General features: G+C 41.4%; 1 protein-coding gene and 1 pseudogene across 2 annotated transcripts in view; one reads left to right on the top strand and one right to left on the bottom strand.

Annotated features, from left to right (window-relative positions):
- Cdk19 (cyclin dependent kinase 19) overlaps positions 1 to 23,357 on the bottom strand; it is a 138,181-nt gene that overhangs the window by 96,780 nt on the left and 18,044 nt on the right. Inside the window, exon 1 of one of the 2 annotated variants that reach the window (XM_029482436.2) lies at positions 16,773 to 17,176. The exons of the other annotated variant lie outside the window; for it this stretch is intronic. The gene's annotated coding sequence lies outside the window, so the exon portion shown is untranslated. Of the gene's footprint in view, positions 1 to 16,772; positions 17,177 to 23,357 lie in introns of those variants that run through there. 2 annotated transcript variants of the gene reach the window in all.
- On the top strand, positions 3,548 to 4,138 carry LOC110302907 (high mobility group protein B3 pseudogene; annotated as a pseudogene).

The following is a 23,357-nucleotide window of genomic DNA, read 5'->3' as shown; positions in this document are numbered from 1 at the left end:
TCCTCTGATGATGGACAATTAACTATAAAAGGGAAGAAAGAAACACTTTCTTCCCCAAGTTGTTTTTGCCTGTGGCTTTCCTTACAGCAAGAGAAAACAAACTAGGACATTTATGTTCTAGAAAAAGACTGAAGGCATGTAAAACTACTGCAGGGAAACTGTGAGGCGCAATAGACCGTTTGCTTAAGAAGATCCACAGGCAACAAGTGGAAGCAGCCTTGACACCACTTCCTTCTACTACCTACCAAGTGCAATGTTCTTCATAGCATGGAAGTAAGAGTAAGACTGCAAGAGCAGACACCTCTAAGTCATTTCAGAGGTCTGTCAGTCCCTCAGGGGTTACCCTCAAACCCAACATGAAGCCCAGGTTGGTCTTACCCTACCTATTGTAGGCCAAGTGCTGGCCTCAGAAACAGCACTGCCTACTGCACCCGCTCTGACTGAGGCGTGAGTGACGACAGAGGAGCAGGACAGGACTAAAGACAAAGGGGCATCGGATTAGAACTGAAGCTTGGTAAGTGTGAGCCTGTGCGTGTCCTACTGTTGTACTGGAGGAAGCGCACAGGGAAGAAGGTCAGTCCTTCAGGTCTAAGAAGAAACTAGGGCCAAAAAAAGACAGAGCCAGGGGAGCAAAGAGGCAAAAAACTGAAACTGCTTCTGAAGGCACACTCACCATAGCCCGTAGAAAACAAACAAGTCTATATAGAGATTTATCTCCTGAATCCTAAGAGAATTCAAATGATATAGCTCTCAAAGTATAAGACCCAAGACTGTGGTACACTGTTAGGTTTTAAAAGTAAATATGACCACTAAGACGTTCATTCTTCAAACTTTATGATACCTGAATCTTGCCAATATTATTATTTCTCCAAGAAGATGCTAGAATACACCAAAGTATGTCCTTTCCTTTAGTAAGTGACAATCCGACTCTGCAGGCTGGAAAGCTTTAATAGCACACACAAGGAAAAAGCAACACACAGTAAGTATTTGGAATAATGGGAAGCCAAAGTTACTTTTCTGAATTACTCAATGAATATTTACCCAGCACGGTAGTAGTGATGTATTTGGAACCACTGTTCTTATTTTGTGATAGCATGACTTTTTTCCCTAATGCTGACCTAACCTAGAACCTTGCCAGGAAAACACACCCCTATTGATCTATATCCCTAATTGTAAGGCAGGGTCTTGTTAGGTAGGTAGGTTAGGCAGGCCTTGAATTTGAATTCATGGGCCTCTATGTCCTGAGAGCTTGTGTTATAGGCACTGAGACAGCACCATATCAGAGTAAAATTTTTTAAGTATTACATTTTTCAAAAATAAAGTTAAAAACTGATACTGACATCCTTCTCCCTGGTCTAGCCCCATAACTGAGCCCGATACTTCCCATCCTGCCAGATATAACCTAGGTCCCATGTCCAGTGCCTAGGCTAGTCTGTCCATCCCTACCTCTACAAACCAGAGGCCCCTCCCATGCCACATACTCCAATTTGGCACAAGTCAGTGGAAGCATCCAGAATCAGCCAGAATACCACGAGAAGTTCTTTGGTGCACTTCTCTGTACAAAGTGAAGACCGGCCAAGACCAGCAAAGCACTGCACAGTGTACCAACGCAAGAACATCCTCTCATCGTTTATGGGGTTCCATTTATATTCTTTCTAAAATATTACATGCCCTCTCAAGTATCTGTTTTCAGCAAAACATAACATGCCCTCTGACAAGACAGCTTCGGGAAAAGCATCATGTGACACAACTGAGCTAGTAAAGAAACCAGAAATTCACACTTCAAACTACAGAAACCAGAAAGTAAAAAGAGACTACTGCTGGTGCAGCAGATAACAGAGCAGGGTCCAAGTGGTCTGACCATGGGAACTGGAAGGGGGAGCGGGGGGAGGGGCAGGGTGGTCCTTAATTAGGGATCTAGGAGGGAGATAAATACAAAAGTAGAAAGAAGGGTAAGAGAGCAGTAAGAGTAGCTGAAAGGTTGTAAGAAACACTATTAACTATTTTCTTTGTAAACCACTACAATACAGCTAAGTCTGTGCACACACACACACACACACACACACACATAGTGTAAATGACATTTCCTCATCTGGGCTGACAATTTGGCTCCTTCCAAGAGCAAAAAAACACCTAAACAAATCCAACACTGGACATGAGAAACTTTCTTTGGTGTTTTCAGGGATGTCCAAGAAACTCCCAAAACATACAAGCTCTTTGCTGTTGTCTATGGTTGCCACCAGAGGTAAGAAGTTAAGCCCCTGTTGCTGAAGATACCTTGCACTTCAGACACAGGGTCCAGAGGCCTGTGAGCTAGAACTGACCTAAATTTCTCCTCGCTGAGGGCTACCTTTCACGACACCAGAAGACACCATGCAAGCTTCCAAAGGAAGGGAGCAACCAACAGCCCTACCCCGCTATGACAGCTATGAACCACAACAATGACCAACACGGCCTGATTACCTAAGGGTGCAGTAGTGACACACCTTCCTTGCCATAACCAACAGCTCTTAAGTGACCTAAGAGCCACTGGATAAGAAGGAAACCAAGCCTCGTTCTGAAAACCACCACAATCCTTAACAAATTCTAAACACTTTTCTTATACCCACAGGTAAATGTAGTAGTCCTCACCCTTCATCATGGAAAGTTTTCTTTGCAAACAGAGACCATTACAAGAAATCACAACCAACCAAAATACAGAGTTGTGCAAGCTCGTCTCAGCCATGACGTCTACAAAACAACTCCCACAGAGAAGGGTCAGGGAACTTTGCAGAAGAGGGGGCATAAAGACTAAGAGCCAAAGAGCTTGCTATGAGATTGTGCCTCCCAGTAAATCAGAAGCTAAATCAGAACCAACATGCCTGCTTAAATATGGGATGAATGAGGACAATAGATATGTAAAGTGGATGTTTCCCTGATGGGGTGGAGGAGCCCAAGAAGCTACACAAAGAGCTACAAGCAATTAAGGAGTATTGAGACTGGGAGAAATAGGCATCACCAGAGAAGAGGACAGCAATTGGTTATCCAATACCAAATGTTCAGCCCTGAAAACATATATACATACATACATACATATATATACACACACATATATCATATATGCATATATATACATACATATAATGTTATATATATATATATATATATATATACACGAATGAAACATACAGACTGAGCAGCTTATATTTATGTATTTAGGAACATATATACACATACATGCACATACATCTAACACCAATTAATGAAAAAAAGAGGCCATGAATTTGACAGGGGGAATCTATGGAAGGCTTGAGAGAGAAAAGGAAAGGGAGAAATGACTTAATTACATTATAATCTCAAAAATAAAAAATTAACAATGATACTCTATGTATCCACATAGATAACCTTATTTCTACACCCCTGCTTTTAGTATTTTTAAGCAAACTCATTCGTAAAAAGTACAACTGAAACTTCTTTTCTTGTCTGCATGATAATGGCCCTTTAAAATAATTCTGGGAGCCGTGCATCATGCCCTGCGCTGCCCAGACTATCGAACAGCACAGTTAGGATGGCTAAAGGTGACCCCAAGAAACCAAAGGGCAAGATGTCTGCTTATGCCTTCTTCATGCAGACATGCAGGGAAGAACATAAGAAGAAAACCCAGAGGTTCCAGTCAATTTTGCAGAGTTTTCCAAGAAGTGCTCTGAGAGGTGGAAGACCATGTCTAGCAAAAAGAAATCAAAGTTTGATGAAATAGCAAAAGCAGATAAAATACGCTATGATTAGGAGATATAAGATTATGGACCAGCTAAAGGAGGCAAGAAGAAGAAGGACCAAATGCCCCCAACAGACCTCCGTCTGGACTTTTCTTATTCTGTTCCAAATTTCGCCCCAAGATCAAATCCACAAACCCTGGTATCTCCAATGGAGATGTGGCAAAAAAGCTGGGTGAGATGTGGAAGAACTTCAGTGACAGTGAAAAGCAGCCTACGTCACCAAGGCAGCAAAGCTGAAGAAGTATGAGAAGGGTGTCCCTGACCGTAAGTATAAAGGGAAGTTTGAGAGGGCCAAGGGGCCTGCTAAAGTTGCCCGGAAAAAGGTGGAAGAAGAGGAGGAGGAGGAGGAGGAAGAGGAGGAAGGAGAAGAGGAAGATGAATAAAAACTCTGTCTCCTTGTGAATACCTTAGAGTAGGAGAGCGCTGTGATTGACACATCTCTGATTTGAGTCGTGTCTACTGCCCTTGTTAGGTTTAATTACAAAATTTGATCACGGTCATTTTTCAAAGTGTCAGTGGTTTACATGAAGTGGCCGTGGATGTCCGGAGCGCCCTAAAACTGTATCAAAGTTGTACATAGCTCCAAACATTTTTAAAATGAAAAGGCACTCTCGTGCCCTCCTCACTCAGTGCACTTTGCTGTTGGTGTGACAAGGCATTTGAAGACGTTTCTGGATTTTGTTCTCAACTCGTAAGGTAGTGTTAACTATATGGCTATTGGCCAGAAATCCTGAGTTGTCAACTGTACATATCTATAGTTTGTAAAGAGAGCACAACAACCCAGACAGATTCTTTTTTTTTTGTTTTTTTTTAATATTTATTTATTTATTTATTTATTATATGTAAGTATACTGTAGCTGTCTTCAGACACTCCAGAAGAGGGAGTCAGATCTCGTTACGGATGGTTGTGAGCCACCATGTGGTTGCTGGGATTTGAACTCTGGACCTTCGGAAGAGCAGTCGGGTGCTCTTACCCACTGAGCCATCTCACCAGCCCCAGACAGATTCTTGATGCTCCTTGTTTGGCGTGGAGGCTGTGAGGGGAAGATGCCTTTTGGAGGGGCCGTAGCTCAGGGCGTGCACTGTGAGGCTGGACCTGTTGATACTGCGGTGGGCATCCATTTAGCTTCAGGTTGTCCTGTTTTTGTATATAGTGGCATAGCATTCTGCTGACATTCTTAGTTGTGGAAAGGGGGGAGGGGTCGGCCGGCATGATCAGTGTTTGGAGTTTTTTTCTTTAGTTAAGTGCAGTAGGTTTGAAACTTTAAAGAAACTGTAGGACTCATTGTCAGCAAAGCAAAGAACTACTGCATCAATGGAAGTTCAAGAACCCTCTGAACCTAAACGCAATTTACAACATTCTGTTATTTTTTTGTATATTTAGAATGCTGAATGTTTTTGAAGTTAAATAAACAGTATCACATTTAAAAAAAATAAAATAAAAGAATTCTGAGTAACAAGGTCTTTGTATTAGTTTAGATTCCTCTCATCAACGAATAACATCAATAACGCTCCCCACCCACCAAGTATTGTAAATCTAATTCATCTCTAAATATAGTAAATTTCTAAGTCAGCATTCCCCTGCATCATTAAATCTAACACCCAAGCTGGGCGTGGTGGCGCACGCCTTTAATCCCAGCACTCCGGAGGCAGAGGCAGGCGGATTTCTGAGTTCAAGGCCAGCCTGGGCTACAGAGTGAGTTCCAGGACAGCCACAACTACACAGAGAAACCCTGTCTCGAAAAACCAAAACCACCGGGCGTGGTGGCGCACGCCTTTAATCCCAGCACTTGGGAGGCAGAGGCAGGCGGATTTCTGAGTTCGAGGCCAGCCTGGTCTACAAAGTGAGTGCCAGGACAGCCAGGGCTACACAGAGAAACCCTGTCTCGAAAAAACAAAAAAAAACAAAAACAAAACAAAACAAAAAAAGAAAAACCAAAACCAAAACAAAACAAATCTAACAACCAATTCATTATATCCTTTATAAAGATATATATACTTTACTGAGTCTCTTTCCTTATAAACTTGTGGCCTCCCTTCCCCCAGCCTGGAACCTGCTTGCTCAAGGGTGGAGCTACCGGCTCATTCGTCCTGCCACGCCCACTGCTGGAACCTGCCTTTGCTGCCTGGAGGCACACACGTGTTCCTCCTGCTACTGGACCCTGAGTTACTTGGCGGGATATTGGGTTCCCTCCCCCTTCCTTTATAACTGAGTGTCTGGAAATAGTAAAATTGAGCCTTGATCAGAACTTGTTGTCTTGGCTCCATTGTTTCTTCCGCCCCATCTAGATTCCTCTCTTTGCAGCGAACTGCCATTCTCAGTTGAACCGTTCGTGTTGTGGACTGCGGGCAGGCCGCAACATAAACTAATGCACTAGTATTTATTTTCCTGTAAAACATCTTCAATCTTCAGTAGCTCCTTCATTTGTTATTCAAATATAGGTATTTTACAAATTCAAATTAGGTTTGTTTAAAACAAACCAACACAGAATCAGAAGAGGCTTACAGCACTCAGTTAACAGCAACACTTCCTTCCCCTCAGTGCTCAGACCTTAGCTTTATACAACCATTTCTCCTCTCTTCTTCCCAGTATTAGGGACTGAACCAGGGACTTCTGTATGATTTATACAGAGCAAAATGCTCTACCACTGAGCTATAGTCCCAGTCCTCTCTAAACAGTACTGTTAAGCAGCTCTGGCCAGCCTTAGAACACACAGTGTAGTTCTGACAGGCCTAGAACTTGCTTTGTAAATACTTGGACATGTAGGCAGCACTGCAAGGCCTGACCAACAATTATATGCTAATTAGAGTCTGAATTGAATTTTAAATGAAAATGATTCTCACATCAATGTATTTCAACTGTGGTTCAGTAACACTAAATCTTACTAATTAGGCTATATGTGGATAGGACCCTCAACCTCTTACTTTTTTGTCCAAACTAGTTCAGCTCTCACTGTACTCCTAAAATCTTAAATTCAATGCTGCACTGGTAAATATCAGTATTTAATTTCTTAAAATGTCAAATTCTTAATAGTCAATATGACTTTAAAACAAATATATCTGCAGTAATACCTACAATTCTGGCTATCAAAAATGTTGAGCTTTAAAAAAATAAATATTTAGTCTACAGAACATAACCAGCAGCAAGTATTTAGTATAAACCAAACCTTGTATGTAAGACCTTGTCCTCCTTTAAAAATTCATAAATTTCAAGTCAGGCTTACCACAAGTGCACAGGGGACAGCAGAGATGTCGTTTATTTCGAAAATGTGCTTGTGTATATACAATGTATCTGGCACCAACATGTAACACGAGTGTGCAAATGCCTATGCACATGCATACAGAGACCAGAAGAGGATGTCTAGTGTCATCCCCTATCTGCTTGCTACCTTGGCATGGGTCCTCTCTCACCGACTGAAAACTCAGTTTCAGCTAGGCTGACTGGCCAACCAGCGCCCACAACTCTCCGTATCTACCCATCTCTGCCGTCCAAAGCTAGGATTGCAGGTGCACTCAATCACGCCCAGCTTTTTTATCTGGGAACCGGAGCATACGGGCCCAAGTTCAGACCCTCAGGATCCACAGAAAAAATTGTCTGCCATGGCTGTTTGGGACTATAATGCTAACACTAGATGTGGAGACAGATCCAAGCTCAGGTCCTCATGCTTGCAGAGCACAAGTGCTCTTGACCACTAAGCCCTCCCCATTCCCTTCAGAAATATTTTGCTCTGCACTGTGCTGTGTGCAAAGCTCTGTGCTGGGTTCTGGGGACATGAAAGCCGACTCCTGTTGAGTCTTTATACAGAAGCACACTAGAAAGGGATGTGGTTTAATATGTGCTCTCACATGGGGAAAGGAGAGGAAAAAGAAACATGGGCAAGGAGAGAGGAGACATAAGATAAACATGAGAAGGGCTTAGTCTAACAGAAAAGGCTAGAAATGGACAACCATCAGGTAAATAGCAAAGTAACATTTGAATGGTTCTTTGGAGCTGAGCACAAAGAACATTAAGCAGTGAGAGGGTCCAGCCAGAAATACTTGGAAGAAACCTAAAAATTAAAATCCATACTACATTCAAGAAACACAGATTAGAGCAATGGCTCAGTGAGAAGAGCACTGCTGTGCAAGCATAAGGACCTAAGTTCAAATCCCCAGCACCACATAAAAGTTGTAAGGCAACTAACTGTTCATGCCTTAATGCCAACACCGGATGTAGAGACAGACAGACACTGGAAGCCTGCTGCCCATCTAACCTAGCCAAAATGTTGAGCTTCTAGTTCAGAGACTCTTTCTTTCTCAAGGTAGTAAGACAGAGAGCTGCAGCAGACACTGGACGTTTGCCCCTGGACTCTGTATGCACACTCTTTAGCACACAAACCCACATATTCTCGTGCATACACCACACACACAAGTGGACCAGAGAGACAGACACTGAGACAGACAGACACACAGACAGCCAGACAGAACAAGAATATGGCTAGAAGCTGGGTATGGTGGTAAACACTTGTAATCCTGGCACTAGGGAGACAGTAGTTCTCTGGGACTTTGAGGCCAGCCTGGTCTACAGAGTGAACACAGGTCAGCCAGAGCTACATAAAAGAGAAACCTTGTCTCAAAACAAACAAAGAGCACAAGAATGAAATGAAAAAAGTCAAATGAGCATTATTTTTGCATAGTATGCTAAAAAGCTGTCATTTTTAACCAGATGATGGAAGCCATGAGAGGTTTCCTAACAATATAAATATATAATCAGATAGCTATTCTCAAAAACCTGACAGTATACAGGACACATGAGTAGATTAAAAAGTAATAATAAGCAAATATAAAGAGACTAGTACAGAAACAAGAGGAGAGTTTAAAATTAGCCAAAAGTTAAAGGAAACGGAGTAGAAATGTACTCCACATACACTGCAGCTGGGTGTAGTGGATCATGTGTTTAATCCCAACACTGGTGAGGCAGAGACAGGCAAATAGATCTCTGAGAGCTTGAAGCCAGCTTGGTCTACTTAGTGAGATTCTTTCTCAGATTACAAAACAAGCCATCACACTGCAGAGACAGAATTATCTATTGTCGTTAAATATATTTAAGCACATGAAACAAGTTAATGTTCAAAATACTACATAAATATGCATTCATATACGTGCACACAAGCATGTGTATGTTTCTATAGCAGACATCTAGGAACCGGCTGAAGATAAGGGAACTGCCAGAGTGATGCCTCAGTGAAATGAAAGCACCTTACAAAGTAACAAAAAGCCACAGATAAACAGACTGGATGTCCATTACCACAGGAACACAAAGTAACAAACTGACTTAGAGAAAGATGTATCAGTGTAGTGTGGCTGTTTCTCTGGGTTGTACATGACCAGGTCCCATTTTCCCTGGAGCTTCCAATTACTACTCTCAGCTGACTGGGGTGGCACTCCTCAGAGGTGTAGCTGCCTGAGTGAGTCACCCACATTCCTGTAACAACCTGATCTAACTCACTGGGTCACCAAACTGGTCTTGGAAGGAATCCTGTCTTTGTCCATGTTCTCTGCCTGGGAGAAAGAGATGTTTCTTTGTTTTCCCCCATGCAACCGATATTATTAAATGACTGTTAAAACCTCAAAAATAAAAATGGTGACAAAAAGAATATAAAAGAAAAGGTGATAGTGGTGGCCTTATATGATGGTGTCCAGTGGTTTCATAAACCCCTTTGACATAACAGCATTCATGTAATATTATTTGTGCCATGAATATCAGGGTAAACAAACATTAGCATTCATGAACCCACAAATTAATAATGGGAATCACACCCCATTCACAGCAGCAAGCACTACCACTAGTAACTACTCCCCTTCAACAGGCTACAGCAGGAAGAATTATTAAAAGTCCTACCTATATATAGGATATTCTCTAAGAAAACGGACTTGGCCCATTAAGTAAAAGGAGACACAAAACAAGTAGGTGTGGGCATTACCTAGGTTATAAGGGGCCCAAAACAGGTAACAACATACCATGCATCAAATTCTTGACTACACCGTGGTTCAAATGAAAATAGCTATGAATAGCTATTTCAGTGCCTTGCTCAGCCATCATCAGAGAGGCTTCTCCAGCAGCAGATGTGAATAACAGAGGGAGACCCACAGCCAGCCATTCTAGAGAGCGTGAAGGACCTTGGAACACTGAGCCTTAAATAAGGTGTCATTATCAGATCCTCCCCTCAGGGCTCAGAGAACCCCAAGGAAGAGGAGGTAGAAAGAGTTAAAACCAGAGGGGATGGAGGACATCAAGACAACAAGGCCTTCTAAATCAACATGATCAAGTTCACATGAACTCACACAGACTCAGGCAGCATGCCCGGACTGCACAGCCCTCTGTGTATGCACTACATGGGGCTTCCACGCTGGTGTTTTATGAATTCCTGAGTGCAAATGAGTGGGTCTTGGGTTCCCGTGCCTTCTCTTGGGCTTTGCCTTCTGTTTGTCTTTTCCAACTCTGATGACAGTTATTGTTTTCTCTTTTTATATTTTCTTTTGTTGGTTTTATTATTATCCCTCAGACACTTGCTTGCTTTCTAATGAGGAACAGAAAAGGAGTGGCTCTGCATGGGAGAGGAAGGACGGGAAATCATGATCAGGATAGATTATGTGAGAAAAAAAATCGATTTTCAGTAAAAGAAAAAAATAGCTATGAAATTTTATTTGTAGGATTGTTAAAACTATTTTTAGATATTATGTTAGCACTTTATAAACTCCGTGATCCTATCATAAGCTACTAAAATCACTTCACTCCATCACATACTTCACTCCATCCCAAGAAAGCAGCCAACAAACTTACAAACCCTAGGGATTAAGTAACCGCTGTCTTGAGCAAATTTTTAAAGATTTCCACAGTAATAAGAAAATCCAGAAAAACTCCTCTTAAAGATACATATCAACAGTATGACATCCCTATAGTCCCAGTTTACAGAAGGCTGAGAAGGGAGGGTTACTTCTATCTATAAGTTTAAGGCCCTGATGGGCAACATACCAGGGGAAGGGAGGCGGGGGCAGCTGGGGAGTAGTTCAGGGCCAGAGTACTTCCTTGCTGACTGTTCAGTTTCTTCCCCTGTTTCTGTGGTAAAGACCCTGACAAAAGCAACCAAAGAAGAAAAGCCTTAACTTTAGTTTATAGTCAAGGCACAGGAAAGTCAAGGCAGCATTACATCCATGATAAGAAAACGGCAATGAATGAATGCACGCTAATGTTCAGCTGGCTTTCTCTGTTTTATACAATCCAGGATCCTAGAAAGAAATGATGCCACTTCGATTAATGCAACAAGATAATCTCCCACTGGCATGTGCAAAGGCCATCCATCTCCCATGTGATTATAGGTTTCATCAGGTGGTCAAAGACGATTAACAAGTACACCTGCATACATAAAGGCCCAGGTTAGATTCCTTTGTTGTATAGCAGTTTTCTCCTTTGGAAACATTCCATCCTGCATCTTAAGACAGAAAGTAAAACATCTCAAGATAGCCCCAGGAAGTCCCTGAAACTGACCAGATTCGCTAAGTCCCTCCCTCCAAGAGGAAACACTAAAGACTGGAGAGACTCATTCTCAGACAGGCCAAACTGCAATGACTATCTGGAAGAAGCAGAGATCAATCAGCCCGCCTGCCTAGAAGAGGTTCAGAGTCACTTGGAAAGGACACTCCCCAACCGGCTGAGCAGTCTACAGGCTGTACAGTGTGCACCAGGTTCCCAAACGTTGTGAGCTGTCACCTGTGCTGGGGTGGGATTTGGTGATAAAGCTGTCTTTGAGTCATTTCTGCCCCTATAAAGAACCCCTTCGCCCATATTCCTATAACCCCAATAAAACTCACTGGATCACAAAGTTGACTCTGATGATATCCCTACTTTACTCTGACATGGGCTCTCTATCTGGAGTAAGGTGCGTGTTCATGTGAGGTGCACATTCGTGCGTGCATGCTTGTTGCATCTTCCCTAGAAAGAATCTTGTCACACACCCCTGCACTGCAAAAATTCAACAATTTAAAAAAAGTATGTGAAAGATAAAATAAAAACCACAGTGCTGACTGTACATCAGTATTTTCACTGGAACAGTAAGCAGTGTGTCTTAAAATCTACCAGAATACAACCACTCCCGTCTGGAGGGAATGGAAAAAAATATGTAAATATTTTGTCATTCTCAAATGTAGCTCTGCTGAGTCAGATAGAATTAGAGCATTAGAGCAGGCAATACTGCTTCCTAGGTTTATTTTGTACTAAGGACTAAGCTTTGCACTTGCCAAGCCTGCTTTCTATCTCTGAACTATACCCAGCCCAACCTCCGGCTTCGTGCTGAGATACTTTTTACAAAATTACCTCAAATCCTAACTATTTTTTCAAAATAAAATTCCCAAAAAGATTACTAAGACCCAAAATACTAAAATCAACATTTTTGAACATTTTCAATGTTTTAGTTTTCTATCACGGAAAGTGCTACTATACCTGGGCCACTGAGGCATCTTCCTTTAAAACAAACAAACAAACAAACAAACAAAAGATTACTCATTTACTTGTTTATTTATTTAGTGGATGGGTATTTTGCCTGAGCATATATATGCACAATTTGCATGCTTGGTGCCTGTGCAGAGGTCCATAAAGGGCATCAGATCCCTAGCACTGCTGCATCTCCCCAGGGAAAAAAATCTTGTCATACAGCCCCGCACTGCAAGAATTCAACCCTGAAAGGAAATGCCTGTAAACTGCTGTTACAGATGGTTGTGAGCTACCGCGTGGGTGCTGGGAATAGAATACAGGTCTTATAGAAGTGCAGCCAGAGCTTTCCTCACTGAGCCATAACTGCACCCACATCCTTTTAGTTAGGTGGGAGTTTTGGCAGTTTTCCTACTTGATGTTAGATACTATTATAGTCTCTTTCCTAATACAGTAAGAAAAGGCTCTTGCTCTTTATATCCACAATCTCTGAAATATACTTACAAGAGAAAAGTTAATTGGCTTAGAAGATTTTATTTGAAACTTGAATCAGCATTGCATGTAAATCGTGAGGTCAAACCAAAATGTTAGCTCTCTTCTTCTGAGAATGACGTCCCTCCCATTCCAGTAGAACAGTTCTTATTATTGTCTGCTGGTTTTTGTTGCTGTTGTTTGAGACAGTGTGTCCATACAGATCAAGCTAGCCTCCACTCACAAAGATCAGTCCACTTCTGCCTCCAAAAAAACAAGCTATACACAATTATCTCATTTCTGCATCATAAAATGTGCTGTGTGGACTGAGAAATGCATCTTACATAAACTATTGAGAATTTTCTTTCAAAAGTTCCCACAAAGGTTGACCTGAATTTGTCTACTTTAATGGTCGTGATGTTACCACCTTTAGGGATATGGAGATGGAGGAATTAGGAATCCAAGGTCATCTATACTTACACAGTGAGTTCAAGGCTAGCCTGGGCTACAAGAGACCTAATCTCCAAAAAACAAAAACATTTAGGCGAATCTAGCCTTATCAAATGATGTATTTCAGGCAAATGTCAACCCAAGAGTTAAAGTCACTAATAAGTTAAAAACCAAGATACTAATTATATAAAATGGTTGCCCAATTAAAATCAAATGTAAATACCAGTAATAATGAGCCATTCTACTCTTAATTTAGAATAAACAGCTATCTTTTAAACTTACCATTAAATCAACTTTTTAATTCAAAGCAAAGCAGCACTATCCAACAGGACATACTACATTTATTAGGAGCTGCAGACAGCTATTCTTTCAGGGGACTTAGTGCACTGAAGAAACTAATCTGCAACCCTCAAGCACTGCCTCTGCATTCCTATCACACGCCTCAATGCCACCGAAAGCATTGCTAAGTAACACTTCTAGACTACAAGTGAAGCAGAGGGTCCATAATTCTAACAGCAGTAAGTGACTTAGGTTTAATCAGCACAGCAATGTTTCCATGTCTTTTTGTTTCCTGAGTAAGAACAGCATCCACCAAGGCTCACATGCAAAGGAGCACAGTACATCTAAAGGCCCATAGAGCCGGGAAAGAAAAGAAAAACGCTGAAAAAGAAACAAGCAGGACACACACCTTAGTAAGGCGCACTAAGGAACCTGGACTTCATTCATCCTGGGACACGAGGTAAGAAAGAACCTATGCAGCCTACGTTCCTCTGAGCAGTCTGGAGGTGTGACGAAGAACAGAGACCCTGAGAGTCAGGTTTGTGGGCACAACAGTGTAAGCTAGGGAATAAGAGCAGATGGCTCTAAAAGACAACTAGGACACAGAGCCAAAGGACACAGGAAAACAACAGACAGCCCAGAATGACTCCTGCTAGCAGGCTAGGCAACACAGCCGACTGAGCAAGTTTTAGGGAACTGAAAAGTTGAGGACTTTGATAATGTCTAAAGGGAGATGTTGAATGTCAGTAGCTTAGAAGGGAGACAGGATTGTGAAAGTAAAGTCAAAAAGCGGGAAGGAGTGAACCCATTGGAGCATCACTTTGAAAACAATGGTCTCATATGTAAACTGTATGGTACAGCTTGGGGGTGTGGCTCAGTTGGTAGTTAGTACTTGTCTAGCATGCACGAAGCCCTAGGTTCAATTCCCAGCCCCAGATAAAAACGGCATGATGGTACAGGCTTTGCACTTGGAAGGCAGAAGCAGGAGAACCACATGTTCACTGCCAACCTTGGCTAATTAACAAAAACCCAGCCAAAGCTACATGAGACTCTCTCAAAAAGAAAAGGGTAAGGGAAGGTTAACACCCTGGAGAAATGATTCGGAAGTTAAGAGTCAACCCAATCTTGCAGAGGACCAAAATTCAGTTCCAAGGGGCCAATGCCTCTCACTTCCACTGCACACACACATACACACAAACACTCGCGCGCACACACACACACACACACACTTTTAAAAACTTTTTATAAGCATATATTTAATCTCATCTTCCTCAAAGAAACTAAAAAGGGGTAGGAGGTAGACAAGATGTCTTTCTATGTTTTGATAATCTACTGAGACTCTTAATTATATCTATATATACCATATCACAGTTAAATAACTGCATAATTTTAAAATGATAAAAATAACCAATTAACTTGGAAATGAAGTACAAAAAATTCTTAGGAAAATTATTTTCAATTACTACTGGTAAATTAAAAGTAGCCATTAAAGAACGTAAAAGGCCACAGGGTTTCAATATAAAGGTATAGCTTACTCCACTAAATAATCTGGAACTCCTACCTACTGCTGCTAAGAGACAGGAGCAAGTGAAACAAACGGTGAACTCAGCTGACTGGTTGCGTCTTGCGCAAATGAGCGTTACTCAACCTCGCATGAAGCGCACATCCTCCATGTCAGGCGCAATGCACAGACACTTACTTGATACCTAATAGAACATAATTTCCAAAGGACAGAAAACAATTACTCTAAAAATTTAATAAAATTAAACAAGAAAACAGATACTCTAATTCTCATTCAGAATCTACCTATAAACTGACCTTGTTACTAACTTTATGCTTTGCAGTATAGCCTATATTGCTAAATATGTCAGCTGGGGCTGGAGAGATGGCTCAGTGGTTAAGAGCACTGACTGTTCTCCAGAGGTCCTGAGTTCAATTCCCAGCAACCACATGGTGGCTCACGACCATCCGTAAGGAAATCTGATGCCCTCTTCTGGTGTGTCTACAAACAGCTACAGTGTATACTCATCGACATTAAATAAAAATCTTTTTAAAAAAATTGTTAGCTGCTACAGATCTTTTATTAATTAAAGAAAAAAACGTAAACCAAATGTGCTGATGCACAACTTTAATCTCAGCATTGAAGGGACCGAGCTCAAGCATCTCTGAGAATTAGAGTTCAACACAGTCCACAACAGAAAGTTCTGGACCAGCCAGGTTTACACAGTGAGACCTTGGTACCCTGCCTCCAAACAAAAATACAAAGCTACTAGAGATGAGAAAGCTGTCTCACTAGGTAAAAGTGCTGTCACACAAACATGCAAAAATGAAGGCCTGAGTTCAAATGCCCATAAGTCTCATAAAAGCCTGACGTATTATGTGATTGTCTGTAATCCCTGTTCACCCACAGCAAGCTAGGAGACAAAGGTAGAAAATCTGCAGAAGCTCACAGGCCACTACACTGCTGTATGTACCAGAAAAGCAGACTTTCTGGTATGGACCAGAAAAGAGACTGTCTCAAACGGGGTGCAAGGTGAGGACCAACACTCAAGGTGCATGCTGACCCACATTCACACGTAGGGATGTGCAACATGCATGTGCCTATGCACAATTGTTAAAAGAATTATTCCAGTAATGTGAAGAAAATTCATAAAAACTTGCATAAACTCATAAAAGTAATATTTATAAGATCTGGCACATAGATGGCAAAATGATCCCCTTTTTTTGGTCAAAGAAACATTGCCCAAGAAAGGTATATCAGATTTTCTGATCCTAATCTCATTATTTTCTTTAAAAGCAACTCATTAAAAAAAACCTCTATAAAAACGTATTTTACAAGTATGTGGGATGTGTTTGTTTCTCTACTAAAACAAGCACAAACTTGAGAAGAGCATATTAACAAGTTGGGAAGAGCGGTAATTAGCATATTGGAGACTAACATTTCTGGCACACGGAACCTAACACAAGAATGTCTATCCTCTAGTCATGAGTCATGGATTAGGCTGCCTCTCTATTTATTGTGAAGCAATCTTTCAGTAAAAGGAGCAGTAGGGAAGAATACAACATGAATAATGACTTGGACAAGTTCCCAGAAGAAACCACAGTACAGCTAAGTCTGAGAAATGGCACAGTCATACTATACAATATACCAGTGTTCTCTTTTATGAGTTACTCCCAATCTTAATGTCAGAGCAAGTGAAAGTCACTCTCTAGCTCTATGGCTTTCTGGTTTCTGTTACAGTGGTCTGTGGGTGTGCACACAAGCAAGCACACAAAGGCCCACTACAGAAGCAGCTTCTCCCCTGCCACTGCACGGGTCCCAGGGATTAGAACGCAACAGGCTTACTTACAGGCACCAAATGTCACATCCACTGAGCAGCTAGCTCAGCAGCTCCAACGTCTTGTCTTTCTTCCTTTTTTTTTTAAACAGGTTTTAGTAATAACGAATAAAAATGCATCATAAATGTGATCAAAGTGATGCATCTGTTATATCGTTTTAACTGCTGCGTGGTGACACAGAAAGCTGTCTCTTGATACATCCCACCCCAGCACACACAATGACACCAGAAGGCAACGTCCTCTTCACTCTCAGCCGAGAAGTCTGCAACCTCCATCTCGTGAGGACCACACACAAAGCCATCCTGGGACCTCCAAACACAACAGAGGCAACAGCAGAGTTTATGTATATTTAAAGTTCCACTGCTCAAAACATAAAATGTCAAATGCCGATGTCAGTCTACATATCTGCCAAAGAAATCAGACTTTAGATCAGACAACAAGAAAATCAATAAAGTATCACAGGTCATCATATATTTTGCAACCAATTATGAAAAACAAAATCAAAACTCAAATGCTAACTGAGCTTGAGTGCTTGACTTTCACTACATACACTTCAAAAAAAAGGAAAATATGTATGCTCCTTGGCTACTGGAAAACAGAACACAGAAGTGTGAATTCATATGAACTGAAACTAACAACTGTTTTCCAATTCTGTAAGAGAACCAATACATGTATGTGGAAAATGGAAGATATTAAACAGAAAAATAAACCTCACAAAATAAAATATGAAGAGTAAGTCCTATAGTTCAGGGCCCACTCTCTTAAGAACCAGAAATTATTGAACATAGATGGGGGAAACTATTTAAAATGCACCTGGAAGGGACCAGATGCAGAGAAAAAAGAGGGTGGGGATAAGACGGTAAAGCTAAAGCTATTCCCACAGCAAGATTGAGTTTGGAGGTGATGCTGAAATGAGTAACTCACACGAGGCAGGACGGTGGGAATGGATCTGTTCCAATACTGTAAAATACAAATAACCATGAAACACAACTTTCAGAAACCATTCCTATGAAATAGGAAACGTTTAATCAGGTAAAAGAATTACATCTGTAACTTTATGCCTCGCTCTTCTCTAATAACAGGAATTTTTTTAAACCCTTCCAGATAAACTGGGTAGTAATCTGAGAATTGAGGTGAAGGCAGGAAGCTAGCTTTACATTCAAGACCAGTCTAGCTACACAGTGAGAAAGTGTCTTCAAAAACCAAGAGGAAAAAACCTTCAAGATCTATTTGCTAGCTATTAGAAGAATACGATCCTTTATGTAATAATGTTTCCAAGTCTCACCATGTAACAGGGAAAAGGAACAATGCACTGTCTTAAAACACCAACTCCCTCTAAGCACGGTGCTGCACACCCTTAATCCTAGTGCTCCAGAGAAGGAGGCAAGCAATGCTGTAAGCTGGAGACCAGTCTGGTCTAAAAGGTGAGTTCTAGACCACAGAGAGATATAGTGAAACCTTATTTCAAAAAAAAAAAAAAAAAAATTAGTGATGTGTACAACACAATATTATAAAATCCCTAAAGTTTTATGATTTTGACTCTTAAACCTACTGACATCTAATTAAACTACACACATTTCTTTTTTTATTTGAGACAGGGTTTCTTTGTATATCCCTGGCTCTCCTGGAACTCACTCTGTAGATCAGGCTGGCCTCGAACTCAGAAATCTGCCTGCCTCTGCCTTCCAAGTGCTGAGATTAAAGGTGTGTGCCACCTGCACACATTTTCTAACCCTAAAAGAAAAAAAGAGGCCAGTAAGATGAGCACATAAAAGCTCTTTGTTAGGCTTGAGAGATGGCTCAGCAGTTAAGAGCACTGACTGCTCTTCCAGAGGTCCTGGGTTCAATTCCCAACAACCACATGGTGACTCACAACTATCTGTAATGGGATCTGATGCCCTCTTCTGGTGTGTCTGAAGACAGCAACACTGTCCTCTGTCACCAAACCTTTCTAACCTGAGTTTAATCCCTGAATCCTGAAATTGTCTTCTGACCAATATACATGCCTGTGGCACATACACACAAATACATGTGTATGAGCACACACACATTTAAAAACATAAAAACCAAAACCAAAACTCAAGCTGACATGGTAGCACAAGCCTGAAATTCAACATCTGGAGGCAGAGGCAAATGGATTGCTAGTTCAAGACCAGCCTCAGCTACTTAGCAGGACTCTATCTCAAAACAAACAAAATCCTCAATACAATAATATTACCTCACACCTATCGTGACAGCTATTATCAACCAAAAAGAGCAGGTTGAGGAGGCTCATGCATTTAACCCAGCACTCTGGAGGCAGAGGCAGATCTCTGTATTGTAAGCCAGCCTGATCAACACATACCAAGTGAGTTCCAGGACATTTGTACCAGCTAGTTTTGTGTCACCTTGACACAGGCTGGAGTTATCACAGAGAAAGGAGCTTCAGTTGGGGAAATGCCTCCGTGAGATCCAGCTGTAAGGCATTTTCTCAATTAGTGATCAAGGCGGGAGGTCCCCTTGTGGGTGGTGCCATCTCTCTGGGCTGGTAGTCTTGGTTCTATAAGAGAGCAGGCTGAGCAAGCTAGGGGAAGCAAGCCAGTGAAGAACATCCCTCCATGGCCTCTGCATCAGCTCCTGCTTTCTGACCTGCTTGAGTTCCAGTCCTGACTTCCTTTGGTGATTAACAGCAATGTGGAAAGTGTAAGCTGAATAAACCCTTTCCTCCCCAACTTGCTTCCTGGTCATGATATCTGTCCAGGAATAGAAACCCTTACTAAGACAACATTCAAGGATATATAGTGAGACTCTACTTTGAAAAAAAGAAAAATGGCTGGAGAGATGGCTCAGTGGTTTAAGACCAGTGACTGCTCTTCCAGAGGTCCTGAGTTCAATTCCCAGCAACCACATAGTGACCACAATCATCTGTAATGGGATCCGATGCCCTCTTCTGATGTGTCTGAATACAGCTACAGTGTACTCACATACATAAAATAAATAAATAAATCTTTAAAAAAGAAAGAAAAGGTAACAACAATAAGAAAACTAAATACAGCAACTTACAACCAAAATATAAATTTTAAAAATAGTTACATTTCAATCCTGTCTACCCAAACCTTGCCCAGCACAATCCGATCTGGTTCAGGTCTCTGGTTCTGGCCACATTTCTGTCCCCCTCCAACGAGTCACAGAATTCTGCCCCTAACCATCTTCTTGTCCTTTCTTTTAGCCCTGTCCTGGCTACCCCACAGCTATCACAAGGAACCAGAAATTCAGCACTTCTCATCACTCTCTCTCTCTCTTTAGGCTCTTGCTCTGGCTCACATGCCCTCTGCCCCACATGGTTAGAAAATTGTCCATGAGGCTGCCCTCTGTGAGGCCATTACAGCCACTTGGCAGTGGCCATCTCTAGGAAAAGGGAGCAGAGGCACTTAAAACATTTTTAATTGTTTCTTTTTTGTAACATATATTCCTTGTAAAACTGGGGGTGGGGAGCATGGGGTATATGTCTATTTCCATCCTGGAAACTACTGGAATCTACTCCATCTGGAATGCATTATTCTCATTTTCTACCAGGTTAGAGGCCAAATTCTTTAGCCAGGCCTACATTGTTACATCTGGGGTTGTATTGCCAACCTCCATTCTGAGTACTTATGAATGGCACTGCTGGTGTGTTTTAAAAGAACTGTATTTGTTTTGATTCCTCTACATACATTGTAAGACTTGTTTGTTTCTAAACTGTATGGACTATGCTAGTTCCAGTGAATGAAGTCTTTCCTGTCTCACCTTGCAGCACACTGTTCCCAGTGGAGCCCACAGCCCCATCACTACCTACCCCTCCTCAATATGAGCCCATTCTTCTCATCAGGGCAGCTGGGTTTCTGCAGGATAAAACAGGAGCCTGCATTCGCAGCACCACTCAGGAGGTGCTATGGGAATGGCGACACAGTGCAGCCCAGGCTTCTTTCAACTGTTACAGATCTGTCTTCCCAAGTAAAACAGTGTAACACTAAATCTGAAAATAGCAAGACCATCCCCTCCCCCATGGCCCTCTATCTTCTTTATCAAGCCACCTGCTTTTTAAAGCATATGGTTGGCTTGACTTCAGTTTTGTCTACTATTTAAAAAATACAATCATAAAAAAAAAACGTAAAAACCTACATGTACCTTAGCAAAGTTTCTTTTGATTTTAAGTTAGGTATCATTCCCTATTTCAAATCTTGAAAAACTGAAACAGAAGAAAAGTCCATGGTAATGATCCACACTTTTAGTCCCAGTCCTCAAGAAGCAGAGGCAGGCAAATCTCTGAGTTCGAGGTCATCCAGGTCTATAGAGTGAGTTCCAGGACAGCTATGGCTGCATAGAGAAACCCCATCTCAAAAAACCAAACCAAACCAAACTAAGCAAAAGCCACAGAAAAGAAAGAGCTACAAAGCTGTCTCTCCTCTTCTTCCTCCTCCTCCTCCTCACAAAATTACTAAAAGGAATTCTTGAAATCCAATTCAATATTGTTGCTCATCTTCTTTCCTGCCTATTTTGCACAATAGTTTCCTTTTACCATTACAAGCTAAACATCTAGGCTCCCAACAACATGGTATCATCCAAACCAAGTAAGCACAACCTAAAAGGGAAGATGCGAACTACACAGGAAACCTCTAAGCTCAACTCTGTAACATCCTAAGCCTGGGACCATGGTACAAGACTATGACCTGAGCGCTTAAAGAGAATGAAGCAGCAGCCAGAGAGATGGCTCAATGGATAAGAGCACTAAGTAAGTACTTTTCCAGAGGACCTGGGTTCAACTCCCAGAACCCACACAGTAGCTCACAACTGTCCGTAACTCCAGTTCTAGGGAACCCAATACACTCCTAGACTCTGTGGGCACCAGACTTACATGTGGTGCACAGATATACATGCAAGACAAACACTCAAATAAAATAAAATAAAATAAAATAAAATATAAATATAAATATAAAAGATAGGAGTGGGAGAATCACAGAATTTGAGGCAGCCTGGTATACTTAGTGAGATCTTGTCTCCAAAAAGAGAAAATGTAAACGCTATATACAATCAATTAAAGAGAATAACCACAAATGTTTTTAAATGTTATCATAAAAAAAAACGTTTAATAGGAGAAAGCCATCTATAGAGTTTTCTTCTAAGGTATATAAATTACCAATAAATACATGAAAAGATGTTAAATATCAGAAGCCAAGAGGAAAATAAAACTCTCTCAAGAAACCATTTCCACTAGAACAGTTATTCAAAGAAGAGAGAGGGTTGGTGGACAACTTGAAAGGAAGAAGTGCTAAGCTTGGTGATTGAAGTCTCATCCCCAGGACCCACCTAACGGGGAACTGTAAGCGACATGGCACTCCAGTACACATAGGCATGCGTGCACACACACATGCACACAAATAAATTCCAAGTCCTTAAAAGAAATAGAGAACAATGAGTAACGGCAAACACATGCATGGGAGGCTGTCCGTCAACCATGCTCCGGCACAGATGCTGAATCAGCGAGTCTTTGAGAAAGAGATGGACAGAAATTAGGACCAAGACCAAGAGACCCCAACTCAAAAACAAAACAAAAAACAAAACAAAACAAAAACAAAAACCAGGACATGAAGTTGAGGAGGTGATCTGAGAAGAAGCATTAGGGGGGGTAAGGGAGGAGTTGGAGGAGAAAAAGAGTCCAACAAATACAAAACACACTCAATGTGTACATTAGATTCTCAAAGAATAGAATCTTTTTAAAGACAGGGAAGTCGAACACAAACACTAGGTAAAAATGTAGAATGGTGCACCCAGTGTACAACACATCTTGTCAGTTTCTCACAACGTTCTATATTGGAATTACCATATGCCTGAGCAATTCTACGTCCTAGGTATACACTCAAAACAGACACAGACATATGCTCAAACAAAAATGTGTATACATATTTACATTATTCTTAGGTACCAGAAAGTAGAGGGAACACAAATTTTCATTAATGAGTAAACAAAATGTGGCCATACTATTATCCATCCACAATAGGGAATTATTAGCACATACAACATTATATACCTTGTAAGTACCATGCGGAGTTAAACAGGTCAATCATAAAAGCCCAGATTGTTTACCATCCACTGACAGAAGGCAGATAGTGTGTGCCAGAATTGAGAGAGGAAAGGATGAATAAAGACTCCAAAGGGATGGGGCTCCTTTGGGGGGATGAACATCTTCCAGGATTAGACAGTAGTAACAGTTACAAAACACTGAATGTGGGGCTGGTGAGATGGCTCAGTGGGTAAGAGCACCCGACTGCTCTTCCGAAGGTCCAGAGTTCAAATCCCAGCAACCACATGGTGGCTCACAACCATCCGAAACGAGATCTGGCGCCCTCTTCTGGAATGTCTGAAGACAACTACAGTGTACATACATATAATAAATAAAAAAAAAAACACTGAATGTACTAAAACAGACTAAATTGTTTTTTGTTTTTTGGTTTTTTCCTTTATTGAGACAGAGACTCTATATGAAACCTTGGATAGCGTGGAATCTGCCATGTAAACCAGACAGGCCTCAAATTTAGAGGTCCGCCTGCCTCTGCCTCCTAGGTGTTAGCTAGGATTAG

Source organism: Mus caroli, unplaced genomic scaffold (genome assembly GCF_978045245.1).
Source record: "Mus caroli unplaced genomic scaffold, Mus_caroli_1 scaffold_9, whole genome shotgun sequence".
In the NCBI taxonomy this organism is placed as follows: Eukaryota; Metazoa; Chordata; class Mammalia; order Rodentia; family Muridae; genus Mus; species Mus caroli.
This window is presented reverse-complemented; position numbering and strand designations above follow the sequence as displayed.